The sequence below is a fragment of the Mchenga conophoros genome, linkage group LG13 (genome assembly GCF_057382185.1).
Source record: "Mchenga conophoros isolate Kocher_MC1m ecotype Shallow Benthic linkage group LG13, M_conophoros_male_GT1.1, whole genome shotgun sequence".
NCBI lineage: Eukaryota > Metazoa > Chordata > Actinopteri > Cichliformes > Cichlidae > Mchenga > Mchenga conophoros.
The window spans coordinates 7,685,170-7,699,212 of record NC_140538.1 but is presented as its reverse complement, the minus strand read 5'-3'; the positions used below and the strand labels follow the sequence as shown (position 1 = coordinate 7,699,212).

Below are 14,043 nucleotides of genomic sequence, written 5' to 3'. Positions count from 1 at the left end.
ATGTGAAGCCTGACATGCTGCAGATAAAAACCACATGCAAAAATCAGGATTAAGTTTTAATTTATAATCTTAAAAAGAAAATTATATAAGAAAATCACAGTGAAAACTTTAAACCAACCCCCCTCATTTTAAAAAACAGTATGTGCTGTAAGGGGAAGAAGGGGTTGAAATTCTTTGTCATTGGCCTGTTCAAGCTTCCTCTTACAGCAACAATAGCACCCTTGTAGCTCTTTGGTCAGACCCTGGCAGCGATGTCCTTGGGTCCTGTGACTTTGCCCTTCTGTTCATTCTGCTTGCCTAATCCAAGTGCTCGCTTTCTCAGACTGATGCGAGAAGATCAGAAGAATGTGTGACCACAGAAAGGCAATAAAACACATCGATTAGACAGTAAATATAAACTTGAACTGGATTTGCTGACTTATTCACAATTAAAACCATCACTTTACAGATATATGGCTGTCAGGCAATATATTTTATTTTATAGTCTATCTATCTATCTATCTATCTATCTATCTATATATAAAATCTAGTGAAATCACTAGCACATTGGTTTAAAAAAAAATGTTTTATTTAATGTATAGATTGTGCCAGAGGCAAGGAATAAGTCATTGACTCAGTTAAATATCTACGCTGTTAGATTTAATCAGGCAAAGTGCTGTGTACTGGGTGTGGAAAGCTTTCAGTGTTCCAGTAAGAGCAGATAAGTTGGAAATGAACAACAACCTTATTCTAGCAAATCCTTAAAAGCTCTTTGTCTAAATCTGAGTAGAATCCAAGAAGTGATTGGTTAAAACAAGAGCTGATGTAATGTATTGTGTTGTAAGGATTTATTGTAATACCAACTGACTTTGGAAAACCTTTTGAAAAACGAAACCTGGGGGTGATTGTTCACTTATATTGTTAGAAAATCTTTTTAGATCAACCAACCAAGCAACTGATTTAATTTAGAAATATATCTTAAACAGGGGTGAGGAACACCAGGCCTCAAGGGCCGGTGTACTGCGGGTTTTAGATGTGTCCTTGATCCATCACAGCTGATTTACATGGCTAAATGACCTCCTCAACATGTCTTGAAGTTTTCCAGAGGCCTGTTAATAAGATATTTATTTGATTCAGGTGTGTTAACCCAGTGGGATATCTAAAACCTGCAGGACACCGGCCTTTGAGGCTTGGAGTTTCCCACCTCTGTATTAGGAGATAAGTTGATGTGATCAAGTCTGGTGTTGCTGACACACACAAAAAAAGAATATATTCTACTTGACCAAATAAAAACATGACCAAATCTCTAATGTCATCTCTTACCTCAGTGATATTAATCATGTTAGGATAACTGCGACATAATAAAGAAATTAAGCATTTGGATGACATCTTTAGAGTGATTTAATCAAAAGAAAGTTTAGTATCAGTGGGCATGTTGTAATAAACACTGCTCAGCAGGACTGTACATGCTGAAATCATTACCCAATGCCTACATGCAGAAACTGTTTCCTGGAGGTGACTAAATGTTTAATCATTAGCTGTCCCAGGAGTCACTGTACAGCACTGTGGGTCTTAAGACACTGTTTTACATGCTGGTTAGAAAAAAAGAAAAGGAGGAAGAATGCAGCCATTTTTAATTGTTAAACTTAACATTGAGGTTTCCTCTCTCACTGGTGACACAACATATTTAAAATATTTTTAGCAGAATGTTTTAAACCATAAATTAGCAAAGAACTGAGCTTTGTTTCTATTTAATTTTGTGATTTCACTTTCAAATTTACTGTGGAATAAAAGAAATCTGCTCATTTTATTTTTAACGTCTGACCCGAAGGGTCACAAGATGCGATCAGATGATCTGATGTGAGAACTTCACATGACTTTAGTTTTGAAATGTTGCTGTGGCTTTACTTCCCCACATTATTGTGGGAATTATTTGTTTCTCCTGCTAAAAAGCATGGAGCCGGCAGCATACAGCACAGAGAAATTACAGGAAAGCTTTTATTTTTATGGGAATCATGTGAACACCACATAACATGCAGATTGTGAGCAATTTCATTCCATTCTTTCAGCAGAATCTGCACAAATAACACAAATCACACAATTAAAAGCTAATACAAGTGATGTGGCTTGAAGGAAATTACAAAGATGTGGCTTGTGACATCAGAGAGAAATTAATTTGCCAGAACTCTGCAGCCTGAGCTTGAGGCTGGTTAAGTACTGGCAGAACTGAAAGCAATGTTTTTGTTTCTTCCTCCAATTGCTCCTGTTAAAGCAGAACTCCAGGCTGACCCCTTGATTTCACACTATTTGTTACTCTTCTTTCGCACCAACGCTTTGCTCGTCCTCCTTTAGTAGATTCATGGATCTTCTCTGCGGCCTTCCTCTTTTACTTTGTCAGCAGTGCCATTAACAACACCACATTTCTCTCATTGTTCATCTCAGGAACACTTCCAGTGTCCCTGGTTTTAAAAAATCTCACCTTCTGGGATAATTTCCCATTTATTTCATGACGCACAAAATTGTGACAGCTGGAAAAAACAAAAAATAAAATAAAAATAAAACAAACACAAAATACCCCCCACAGGAGCATACTTCCTAGTTGTACTTGATCAGTAGTGATGAGATTTAAAAAAAAAGAAAAAAAAGAAGTCTGGATCAGTTTAACAGAGATGTCAATGCTCCCACTGTTTGTGTGTGGGATTGTCTTACAGTCTGTGTAATGCACCTTTTGATGGTAGACTTTGGTCAGTGCTAATAAACAGAGGTGGGACCAAGTCATTGTTTTGCAAGTCTCAAGTAAGTCTCAAGTCTTTATCCTCAAGTCTCAAGTCAAGTCTCAAGTAATGTCAGGCAAGTCAGAGTCGAGTCTCAAGTCACTGGTGTAAAAGTCCGAGTCAAGTCACAAGTCTGAAACTTTGAATTTCAAGTCCTTTCGAGTCTTTAAAAAAAAAAAACAACGAAAAAATAATGTTGCAGTTATATGCTAAATGTAAATATTAGACCGTGTAATTTTAAAATCTGTGTTTTTCTCAACACATGACAAAATAGTGAACTTAGAAAATATACACAAATTGTGAAATTGCACCTCTTTAAAATGCAGCTCAATTAAACCTAGCTCCAAGAATAATTTTCACCGACAGTTCTGAGATAAGCTGCATGTTATTCTTGGATGCGGTTGTAGGACCAGCTTTAAAATCGCATGACAAAAATATCATACACATTAAAAAAAACTGTATCACCAACGTAGCCTGGACAACATTTGCTAGTTAGATGAAGTCAGCTACACTGAAAAAAATATGTTGTTGGATTTACTTAATTCAATGGTGGACATTTGTTGCACACAGATGTTTTGCTTTGGCAGCAACTTAAACAATTGAGTTAAATTAACACAATTTATTCATGTTCAATAAACTTGTGCAATTTGTGTTGATAAAATGTGACTTAAACATGTTTTGATGAAGTAATTTGAGCTCTTGAAATATTTTAATCCTTCACAATTTTTTCACTTTATCCCAACACCATTCAATAACTTTTACCCAATACTACTTGGTCACTTAAATACTACATGTTATCTTCAAATTACATTTTGCTATTATATTCTAGTATCAAATACACAATTTTCAAATGGAGGCCTTATAACAGATTGTATTGTTCTCTTCCAAGATGGTTGCTGGCATCCACCAGTAACCTTTCAAAACAAAATGTCTAATTTCACTGCATTGACAGTAGGTAAAGAATTAAACTGACATTACTCCTCCACTGAATCTACATAAATCAACAGTTAAATAATGTCAGTTCTTCCGTGTTCTCTGGAATCAATCACAGCAAAGAAATTAGACTGTTTCTTTTGAAAAATGTTGGGAAAGAACAAATCAAAACATTCTATTTAAGGCCTCTGACATCAAGATTCAGTTAAACAACAATTATAACTAAACAATTTGAGGAAATGTTAGTTTCCATTAACATTAAATTAGGTTACTGAATTGGCAAACACCTTCCTATTAACATTACCCATTTTACCCCAATAACTAAAGAAATTAGCACTTGCAGGTCAAAAACTTTATTCAAGAGACGCAAAAATAACATTGATACAGTGACTGTCAAAAATTACAGCACTGATCATACTGTGACATCTTGGTTCAAAACAGCACACTTAGAAATATTCAACGTTCTTTACTTCAACTGAATGAAACTGAAAATACCATTTCACACGACCCATATGGGATATTTAGACTGTATAACTGTTCACGCTACATCTCTTCACTAGTAAAAGAAAGAAAAAATACAAACAGAAATTGAAAAATGCTGCCAAACAGACAAACAGAGAACTTGTACAGAGCAAAAGGAAAAACAAACAACAACAACAAAAACAGCTTGTCCTCATGGCAGTTGCAGAGTATATAAAAATGAACCCTGCGATCTGTTCCTGGAATTGAGCTTCAAAAATGCAGCAGAACAAGTGTGAGATTTAAATGTCCTCTCACCTAGAGCTGATCAGCTTGCATGCATAACAGTGAGCTTTCCTTGCAGGAGCAGTTTTGTCTTAGTTGTGAGCTTTTCTTGAGAGCTGAGTTGCATCCAACTCCATTACCACCCATTGAATCACCTCAAAAGTGTAGCAGAGCTGTGATGGGTAACTCATATTGAAGGAATAAAAAAGGTCCAAACAGCATGGCTACTGCAAAGGTCACGTTATCCAGATCTTGAAGAACTACTATACCCTCGATGATGATGCCAACATCAGAAAAGTCATTGCCTGGCGCATCTCTGGAGACAGATGTTCATTTTGGTTTTCTCAATCTGTGCAGTGGCCTCAGTCAAGTCCTGGTTAAACACAAAACATTTTTTTAAGATTCCCTTTTAAACTCATCTCTTTTGAATCTACCAGTTCTAATGTTAGAGTAATTTAAACCATAGTAAATAGCTATAGCCAAAGAGTTGCCTGCCATGCTGCCATTCATGGTCTAACAGAGTTTCTAAGAGAGGGTGAAAAACATAATAATTTCAAATGCTTTACATTAGTTTTTGTTAGAAAGACACCGGCCCATCAGAAATCCAGGTTATGTCACTCAGAAGATGTTAGAATTTAGACTTTCAGCCCCACAATTTGGTTAGCTGTTGGTCAGTTGGTCTTTTTTTTTTTTTTTTTTCAAACAAAAGCTAATGTAAATATTGGGGGGATTTTTCTTTGTTCACTAGAATGACAAATTTAAAGTTTTTTCACACTGATGTGACCCCTAATACAGGGGTAGGGGTGGGGCCTCAAGGGCCGGCGGCCGAGTTCACTACTAGGCCTCATGTGAACTTCAAATTATTAAAGAGGACTACTGGTCCTAACCAGTCCAATGAGGATCAAGTGGATAACTAAATGCATTTTTAAATGTTGCAAAGCCACAATCTACTCATAAAACACTCACCATGAACTCCTGCACCAAGATGTTGCAATTGTCTTTCACACAGATGCGGAGCACTTTGATGAGACTCCCTTTGAGCATTAATGTCATCCTTGACTATTATAACAAAGAAAACAGAGATTTGTGAACTTTTCAGTAGCACAGAAGAAAATGATCCCAGACAAAAACTTGACTTTTTAAACCAGTCAACATGCAACACCAGCATCTACAAAGCAATATCAAAAATTCCTGTTTGACATCAACTTTATGGATATATAGTTTCCAGAACATATATTTTTAAAAAAAGATAAATTTTTCTCAGTGGGCCAGTAAATGCATGACGAAAATTATGGCATCCTTTTAGTGGAATCATTACGCACAGGTAATAGTTGACTGTTTCAATGGATGTAGCATAAAAATTTTACTGACCTAATGCAATACATATACACTTTGTACTTAAAGAATTTTAAAGTTCTTACTGTCATCATGGCAGCTACATCCTTTAGCTTTGTGCACTGTTCCCCCGATCACTTTGCAAACACTTTCAGCAGACTGTCAGAGAGAAACTCAGCTCCGTCAGAAACCTTGACTGTAAAGGCATGGTTGGGATGCACTGGAATGCTGCATTTTATCTGAAATGACATAAAATTATTTTGAAATAACAGCAGGCACTGTGCTTGGTTAATCAGTAATGTTTTGTTGAATAAAAACTGTGTTTCCAGATCTTATGGGATTAAAAAAATCCAAAGATGTTTGTTTCTGATTTGCAACCCAAGAACCCACAAGTTACAACCTCATTTTAGTTCAAGTGTGCATTAATGCGAGTCCAGTAATCACCTTTCTGACAATACATACAGGTATAAGTTAAACCTATGGCAGATTTTGGATTTCTCAGTTGTTTTAATAGGGTGGTCTATTTGTGTATGCATGCACCTAATAATTATACAAAACCTATTATAATTAAGTTACAGAAACCTTAAGCGAAAATAGAATATACTTTCTTACCATAACACCTTGAACCCACAATCCATCAGCTGACTCCTGGTGAAATGCAGAATAGATGTGGTCTCTCAATGTGCAGCAAAAAAAACAAAAAGAAAAGGACAGCAGGTGAGGGCAGGAGGGGTAGGGATGTAAGCTAGCATAATGCCGCTAATGATATTAGCTAAAGCTGTTCAATGTCCAAAATCTCACTAACACCACGGTGCAGTAAATACACAATGTAACTGAAGAGTCAGTTGGCAAATCTATTCACACAGAAAACCAAATTATGTTATGAGTGCCTCATAATTAGGTTTAATGTGATATTACGGCTCTTGTGCCAAAGACAAATTCAAATGAAAAAGCGCCAATTCTTTGACAACAGATAAAACAGCAAATAAGCTAATGGCTCTTTTTTAGCATGTTACATGGCGACACTCTAGACATTTAACTACATTTGGCTGAAATATGGTAAATATTAATTCAAAAAATCAAGACATACCAAAAACGTAGAGTTGGCTGCTCGACTTGACTGAGATGGATGCCTTTTTTGAACCACGATCCAAAGCCCGCGAGATGAAATCACGCGTGGTTTCACGAGATTTAACGTTGCTATCTTATTGACTTACTTCACCTGAACATGATATGAACAATTTAATACACCCTTTCTGCATATCATGTAGTTTTTACACTATATAGTTACATTTATCTTTAAAACATGAGGTAATTGTGTTAAATACATGCAAGATGCTTACATAAATCCAAGAGATGGCCAGTCCCTTTTTTTCAGTGTATCTCATCTTGGCATATTTATATGCATATTTATAATTATACGCTTCTTGGAGTGAGTGCATACACTCATGAAGTTTAGTAACTTCAGGTCACTGCAACAAGCCCAGGTACAGTTTACCGACGGATGGGTACAGGACCTTGAACTGCACCGTGTAGAACGAAAGACCATCGTACGTATCATAAGTTTACCAGTCTCACAAATCGTCGTCATAAATACACATTCGTTAACCGTTTATTAATAGGACCTTTGAGCTCAACGGTAGTTAATTAGTAGTGGAAATAATTTCTGGTATGCATCACAGAAATGTAGCAGTGACAACAATATTGTATGCTGTAATCGTACTGGGCAATTAGTGATACAAAAAACCTGTTTTATCCTGTGAATAAAAGCATATGTTTTTGTCAATGTACCATAATAACAGAAGCGAAACGCAATATTGTGTCAGGACAATTCACTATTTATGCACAATAAACAAAGGAGCATAGCGCGACAATTTCTGTTCAGCGCCAGACTTGCTTGTAACCTATATCACCAATTATGTTATGAAAATGACGTATTAACTACTAAAAAACACTGACCTTCGTGTAAATGCTTGGAGCAGACTAACCTGTGAGCTGGAGTGTTCTGGGATGTTATATTTGATCTTTGAATGGCTGCAATCCAGACCATCCGTCGCGTCTTTGTTACTTCGGAAACATGGCTCGAACAATTTCTCTTCAACGACGTAATCCGATAACAACCGATCTCTTTACCCGTCGGCTTCCCGTGGCTGTCATGCGACCGGCTATTGCAGTTAATAATACAACAGCTTCTTGACATTTTTGTGTTTCTTTTTATCGCTGTATAACTGATTTTAATTGAAAGCCTGCGTGCGCTAGTACCGCTTGCCACGAGTTCCCAGAATCCTTTGCGGTTCTACCCGTGAATGACGTCACATTTTCAATCTCTATATAATATGCATGTTAAATTTTATATTTGGGGTAAAATATCAAGTCTTTTCAAGTAAACCGGTTCAAGTCCAATTCAAGTCCCAAGTCTTTGGTGTAAAAGTCCAAGTCAAGTCACAAGTCTTAGAACATTTTTTCAAGTCAAGTCTAAAGTCATAAAATTAATGACTCGAGTCTGACTCGAGTCCAAGTCATGTGACTCGAGTCCACACCTCTGCTAATAAATAATTGATGGTGGGAAATTCATGTAATGTTGCGGTTGTCATTCTCACTTCCATGAAGCTTAAACTATATAAAAATGCCAATTTTAACCTTCGTAATAGGGACTCCCCGCTGAGACCCAACTTAATCCCAGCACTGAAATTAGACCTGTTAGTGAATTTGATGCCACAATTGACACCTGCTCTCATATTACGGTGCTGGGAAAAGATGGTGAGATTTGGAAAGAAAAAACCTCACTGAGCACCAGTGAATCATATTTTTATAGCTGGTTTTAACCTGCAGAGACAATAGAAAAACAAAAAACAATACACTCAAAGGGACGAGAAGGATAAGACCCAAACGCACTGCAGGCTGGACTTTGAATAACAAATCCAAACACCAGAATTAACATTTAAAAAAAAGAAAAAGAAAAAATGGACCGACAAGCACAGCGGTCAGAGCACAAAAGAAGGCAGCACACAGAAAAACAATTTAACCTTGAAGAAAAGACGATTTATATAAACACGGTAGCCTGATTACATAACAGGACACAGATGGGGATTGAGGGACAGCTAAATATAATGACCACAGGTAAAAACAATCGAGGAATCGGTTGAAGTATAATTAACACAGGGCACAAAGGAGATATAATATTCAAGGTAAAATAATAAGAAGAAAGAAGTCTCCTGTCTTTAAAAAGAACATGGCAGCACAGCTTACCTTTGCAAATTTGCATGTCAGGACAGATAAGACCAAAGTGGAGCTGTTTGGCTGTAATAAACAAACCTGCATGCATGGTGAAAACCAAGCACAGCATGTCAGCAGAAACACTGGCTAGGCTTGATGGTGGAGGGCTGATAATTGGAGCTTGTTTTGCAATCTCCAAGTCATCAGCTGAGGTGCTGTGCTACAAAGTGGGTTCAACATACCCACGGTAGCTTTCCATAACCTGGATTCACTCATTTCTTCATTTCAGCATCTCTTTACTGGCTAGCTGTCAAGTTTAGAATTTAATTTAAAAATCAAGGTCTTGAAAAGTGAGGACCTATTGCATCTTAAAGACCTCATAGCACCATATTATCCCAATAGAACACTTTGGTTTCAGACTGCAGGATTACTTGTGATTTTCACATTTCCAAAAGTAGAATGTGAGCAGAGCTTTCAGCTTTAGGGCACCACTCCTGTGTACCCAGCTCCTAATTTGGATTTGGGAAACAGACACCCCCTCTACTTTTAGGATTAGTCTCAAAACGTCATATAGTTAGGCTTTCTAGTTAAGTGACCCTAACCCTCAACTAAGTCACATTGCTAGTCTCAATTTGTTGGGGGCTTCCAGGGAGAATTTTCCAGTCATGTCTTTTCTCCTTCCTCATTGCCATACATGACTGTTGCTTTTAATCCTTTGTAATTATAAAATTTTGCCTCTCTCACAATGTGTTTTCCCCTCACCCCCAACTGGTCACAGCAGACGGCTGCCCCTCCTGGAGCCTGGTTCTGCCAGAGGTTTTTCTTTTAAAAGTTTCTTTCTCAACTCTAACCTACAATATAAACCGCATTCAGGCAAATTGGTGCTATACAAATGAAATCGGATTGAATTAAAGTGAACTTTTACTGATTGCCGATGTTTGGCTAAGTGGTCACAAAGCTAATCAACTCATTAAGTTAACCCAGAGTTTTCCCCTGTGTGGGCATGGTATTGACAGTAGCTGACTGATTAAGTGAGATTGATTGTACGTTTAGCTGCCAGTGCAACAAAGAAAGATGAAGGCTAAACACATAATGACTGAAAGCTACACAGCTGCTATAGACAAAGGGGCGGGGTGCGGTCTTACTGACTGTCAGGGTAATCCAGAGAAAATAGATGCTATTGAACAACATATCTTCTTACTCTCCAAGGTATTTTCCTGAGAAAATTGATCAGTCAGTAGGCAATGATTTCCACTGTAGAACAAACTGCTCTGGCGCAGGTTAAGGTTTGTGCATAAACTACAGTGGTGATATACCCCAGTAACAGTGAACCAGCTTTGTAGAACTCAGGGTTCAGCCTGATGTTACCTGGATAAGATGAAATCCTCTTTGTAGTACCCTCATTCAGTTGACCATGAACTCCTCTGCATACCAAAGAATACTTTGGCATGCATGCCATCCGTCTCACACCTGAAGCTTGGCCAGAAAAGACAAGAATCAAGGTGTCGCAGTGGCCCAAAGTCCAAACCTCAACCTCACTGAAGTGTTGTGTTGGGACCTTCAGTGAGCTGTGCATCTTTTGCTGATGCACTTAATTACTCTCAAAATTCAAACTCTTATTTGCAAAACCAAATAAAGGCTTAAAAAGCTATTTTAAGCAGGTGTGTTCTGCAGAGCAGAGAAGATGCAAATCTTGCGTTTTCTCCCTGTGCAGTGCATCTGTAATGCTAGAGGTCACAAATAACACCATTTGGATAGGGAAATGTGTGTTTGTGAGCATTTGTGCTTTTTGAAAGCTTGCATGTTTGTACTGCTTTCCCCTTGGATAGAAATGTAGTTTCTGAAGGGTTAAACAGAGGTTACTGTGTCAGCCTCTAGTGGAAAACTGTTATCTTGTTACTTAGTTGTGCTACAGAACAATACATGTAACAAAATTGAATTGGAGCCGTTTTCAAAACAAGAAACTGATCAGTACAACCCATCAATATAATCATTAATACAATCACTTACTGCTATTATTTAAAAACATTCAGCATTCTCACATGCTCTCACTAAAAAGAAGAAATTTCATGCGTTGAAATAAAAATAATTTATAGGTTACTATCGTTTGTGGTTTGTGCTTGTTTTGATATTCTGCCTTTCTTCTACATCCAAACTGCGACTGTGCCCCCCTTGGTGAGAGAGCAGATCCCCTGATAATTAAGGTTCCCCTTTTTGAAAATGCAAAGTCGATGTCAGAGCTCCATTATGGATGTCTCTGTGGATATCGCTTCCAAGTTATTGATCAAAAACTGAGCATAGCATTAGCTTGCAAAGGAAATGAAGTTATGATTAATTGATCACTACACCAGTCCACAACAGCTGATGGCAAATAAATATAGGATGCACAAATAAAGCAACTTAACCCTGCCTACAGTGGTATCTGCAAGCCACTTTGCAACACCATATCAATTTACATGCTGTATATGGCTTAATGTCATATCCGGTGGGTGTGGGCGGGTCTTACTGCTGCTCTTCCCATGTTTACATTTCCTTGACTGGGACGTTCCAAAATCTTTGACTAATCCTGCTAAGATATAACAGATGAGTATCTTTTTAAAACCACTTCAGCTTCAGATCATGCTTATTTTATATACTCTAAGGATCTGAATGATGCTATAAAAGAGCAGTTTAAATTATAAGCATGTAACAAGAGGGAAATGCTGTTTTAAAACAAACTTATAGAACCTGTCACCAGGAAGTGATTGCCTAATGTTGCAGTAGTTAGTGACATTTTCTTTAGAGCGGACTGTGTCTTTAAGGAAAACAAGTAAATAAGCATGTAAATCTTAACCTTTGCTGTTATTACAATTCCTCCACATGGAGGAAATTCCTGAGACACCACCTACCAAACAACCGTGCTGAACATCACTGTTTGTATCTGTGGTCTCCCCACTCTCCTGAACCTCTGCAATTATCTCTCCACTAGAGTCATCACGTATGTTTTTGGAATGCACTTGAAAAACCAAGACTGGGGAAATGGATACATTAAAAACCAGAGCAGCTTTCGGACATGTGTATTTAAAGGTTGTGTTGTCTGCTAGGTAACAATGAACCATTTTAAAATTAAGTATTATCAGATTATCCATGCTAGTGACAGAGCAGGAGGTAAAGTAATTTGAAGAAAGAAAATGCACACGTTGTTATTGTAACAACATGGAGGAAAAGATTACCTTTTTTTTTTTTTTTTACTGTGCACCAAGCCATTTCAGTGCTCCATTATTGATCATAATTTGGTATTATGAAATTATACTGCATGAAATTGGAGTTTATTGCTCTGTTTCATTTCCATGCGTTGCCTGGAAATTAGTTGCTAAGCATGGACAGCAGCCACAGGATTGCATGATTATGTAATTGGGTAATAGAGGAAAACAGCAGAGAGCAATTCAGTGGGTAGAGAAAAGAGGATGCAGCTTCCTGCAAGGGACATTTGCCTTTAGTCTAGATTTTATTCTTTTATTAAAAAACTTCATGTGAATGCCCCAGTGCTGCTTCTATGCGGTGGTGTAGAAGATACTCTAAATGTAGGACAAGGACAAAGTGAACACCCCCCCACAAAAACAACAACAACAACAAAAAAAAAAACAATTGAGGCAGGGCACGCATGGGGAATACATGGGCCGAGAGAGCAGAAAAGACGCAACTATATAAACACTGGGGACTAACTGGAGCATGAGTTCTGATGGAAGCCTCCAGCAGGACAATGTGCCATATCACAATGCTCAAATCACCTAAAACTTTTTTTTAACATAATGCATTCAACATTCAACAGGGTGATCGTGGCTCAGGAGTTGGCAGTTCGTCTTGTAATCGGAAGGTTGCCGGTTCGAGCCCCGGCTTGGACAGTCTCGGTCGTTGTGTCGTTGGGCAAGACACTTCACCTGCCGCCTATTGGTGTTGGCCAATAGACTGACAGATGGTGCGATATGGCAGCCTCGCTTCTGTCAGTCTGCCCCACAGCTGTGCCTCCACCAGTGTGTGAATGTGAGAGTGAATGTGTCACGGTCTGCATGGCAGACTGTGGGGGAGATAGGACGCAGGACACTTCACTGCAACGGTGTCTTTATTTACAGTGCAGGAAAATAACAATAAATCCCCGTGTGCTCCCTTGACTCCCGTGCAGTCTTCTCCCAAAATCCGTGTCTTTGTGCTCTCCGCTCCCGTGTTTTCGCAATCCCCGTGCTTACTGCCCTCCTGTTTCCACGCTCCTCCTGGGTGAAAGAATACCAGAGGCAGCTGTCAAGAAACATGCTCTTGCAGGTATGCACACACTGATTTAAACCTAAGTCAAGACACTGACGTGGAGTCCTACGCAACAATCCAGCACTGAGGAGCGCTCAGCCAAACTGTTAAATAGCTCCCCGACGAGGCTTGATCAGCTTCAGGTACGTGCGCTTCTTCTCCTCAGGTGTGGCCAGGCTCCTGTCTGCCACGCCCACCAGGGGTGAAGAACAGGTGCTCTGCCACACCCACACACCCACCTATACACAAACATAAGGAAACAGAGGACAGCAGCACCAAAAATACACATGTCCATACTTATTCAAAGACCGTGGGTCCTTTAGACCCAGGTCTGTGACAGAATGAATAGTGGAATTGTAAAGCGCTTTGAGGGTCTCGAAAAGCACTATATAAATGCAATCCATTATTATTATTAACATACTCATGGCCTCCATAGTCACCGGATATCATTCCAATAGAGCACCTTTAGGATGTGGTGGAACAAGAGATTCACATCACTGATGCCAGTTGGCAAATCTGCAGCAGCCATGTGATGCTTTCACATCAGGATGGACCAAAATCTGAGAAACACTTCTGGCACCTTGTTAAATCTATGCCACAAGAAATTAAGGCAGCTCTGAAGGCAAAAGGATGTGCAACCAGGTACTGGTAAAGTAGCCATGATAAAGTGGCCAGTTAGCAAATCCATAAGCTTATTTTCTGTATCCCATTTAAGTCAGGATTTTGACAAAGCCACATTTTATGCAAACAAAACCCTTTATTTACCAAATTAAACAGACTG

General features: G+C 38.5%; 1 long non-coding RNA gene across 1 annotated transcript; it reads right to left on the bottom strand.

Moving 5' to 3' along the window:
- Positions 1-4,024: 4,024 nt before the first annotated feature.
- Positions 4,025-6,841, bottom strand: LOC146560782 (uncharacterized). The gene is made up of 4 exons (XR_014894793.1): positions 6,378-6,841; positions 5,852-6,004; positions 5,397-5,484; positions 4,025-4,803 (listed from the first exon to the last, which is right to left on the bottom strand). It is a non-coding gene; the product is annotated as an uncharacterized LOC146560782 (long non-coding RNA).
- Between the last annotated feature and the right edge of the window lie 7,202 nt (positions 6,842-14,043).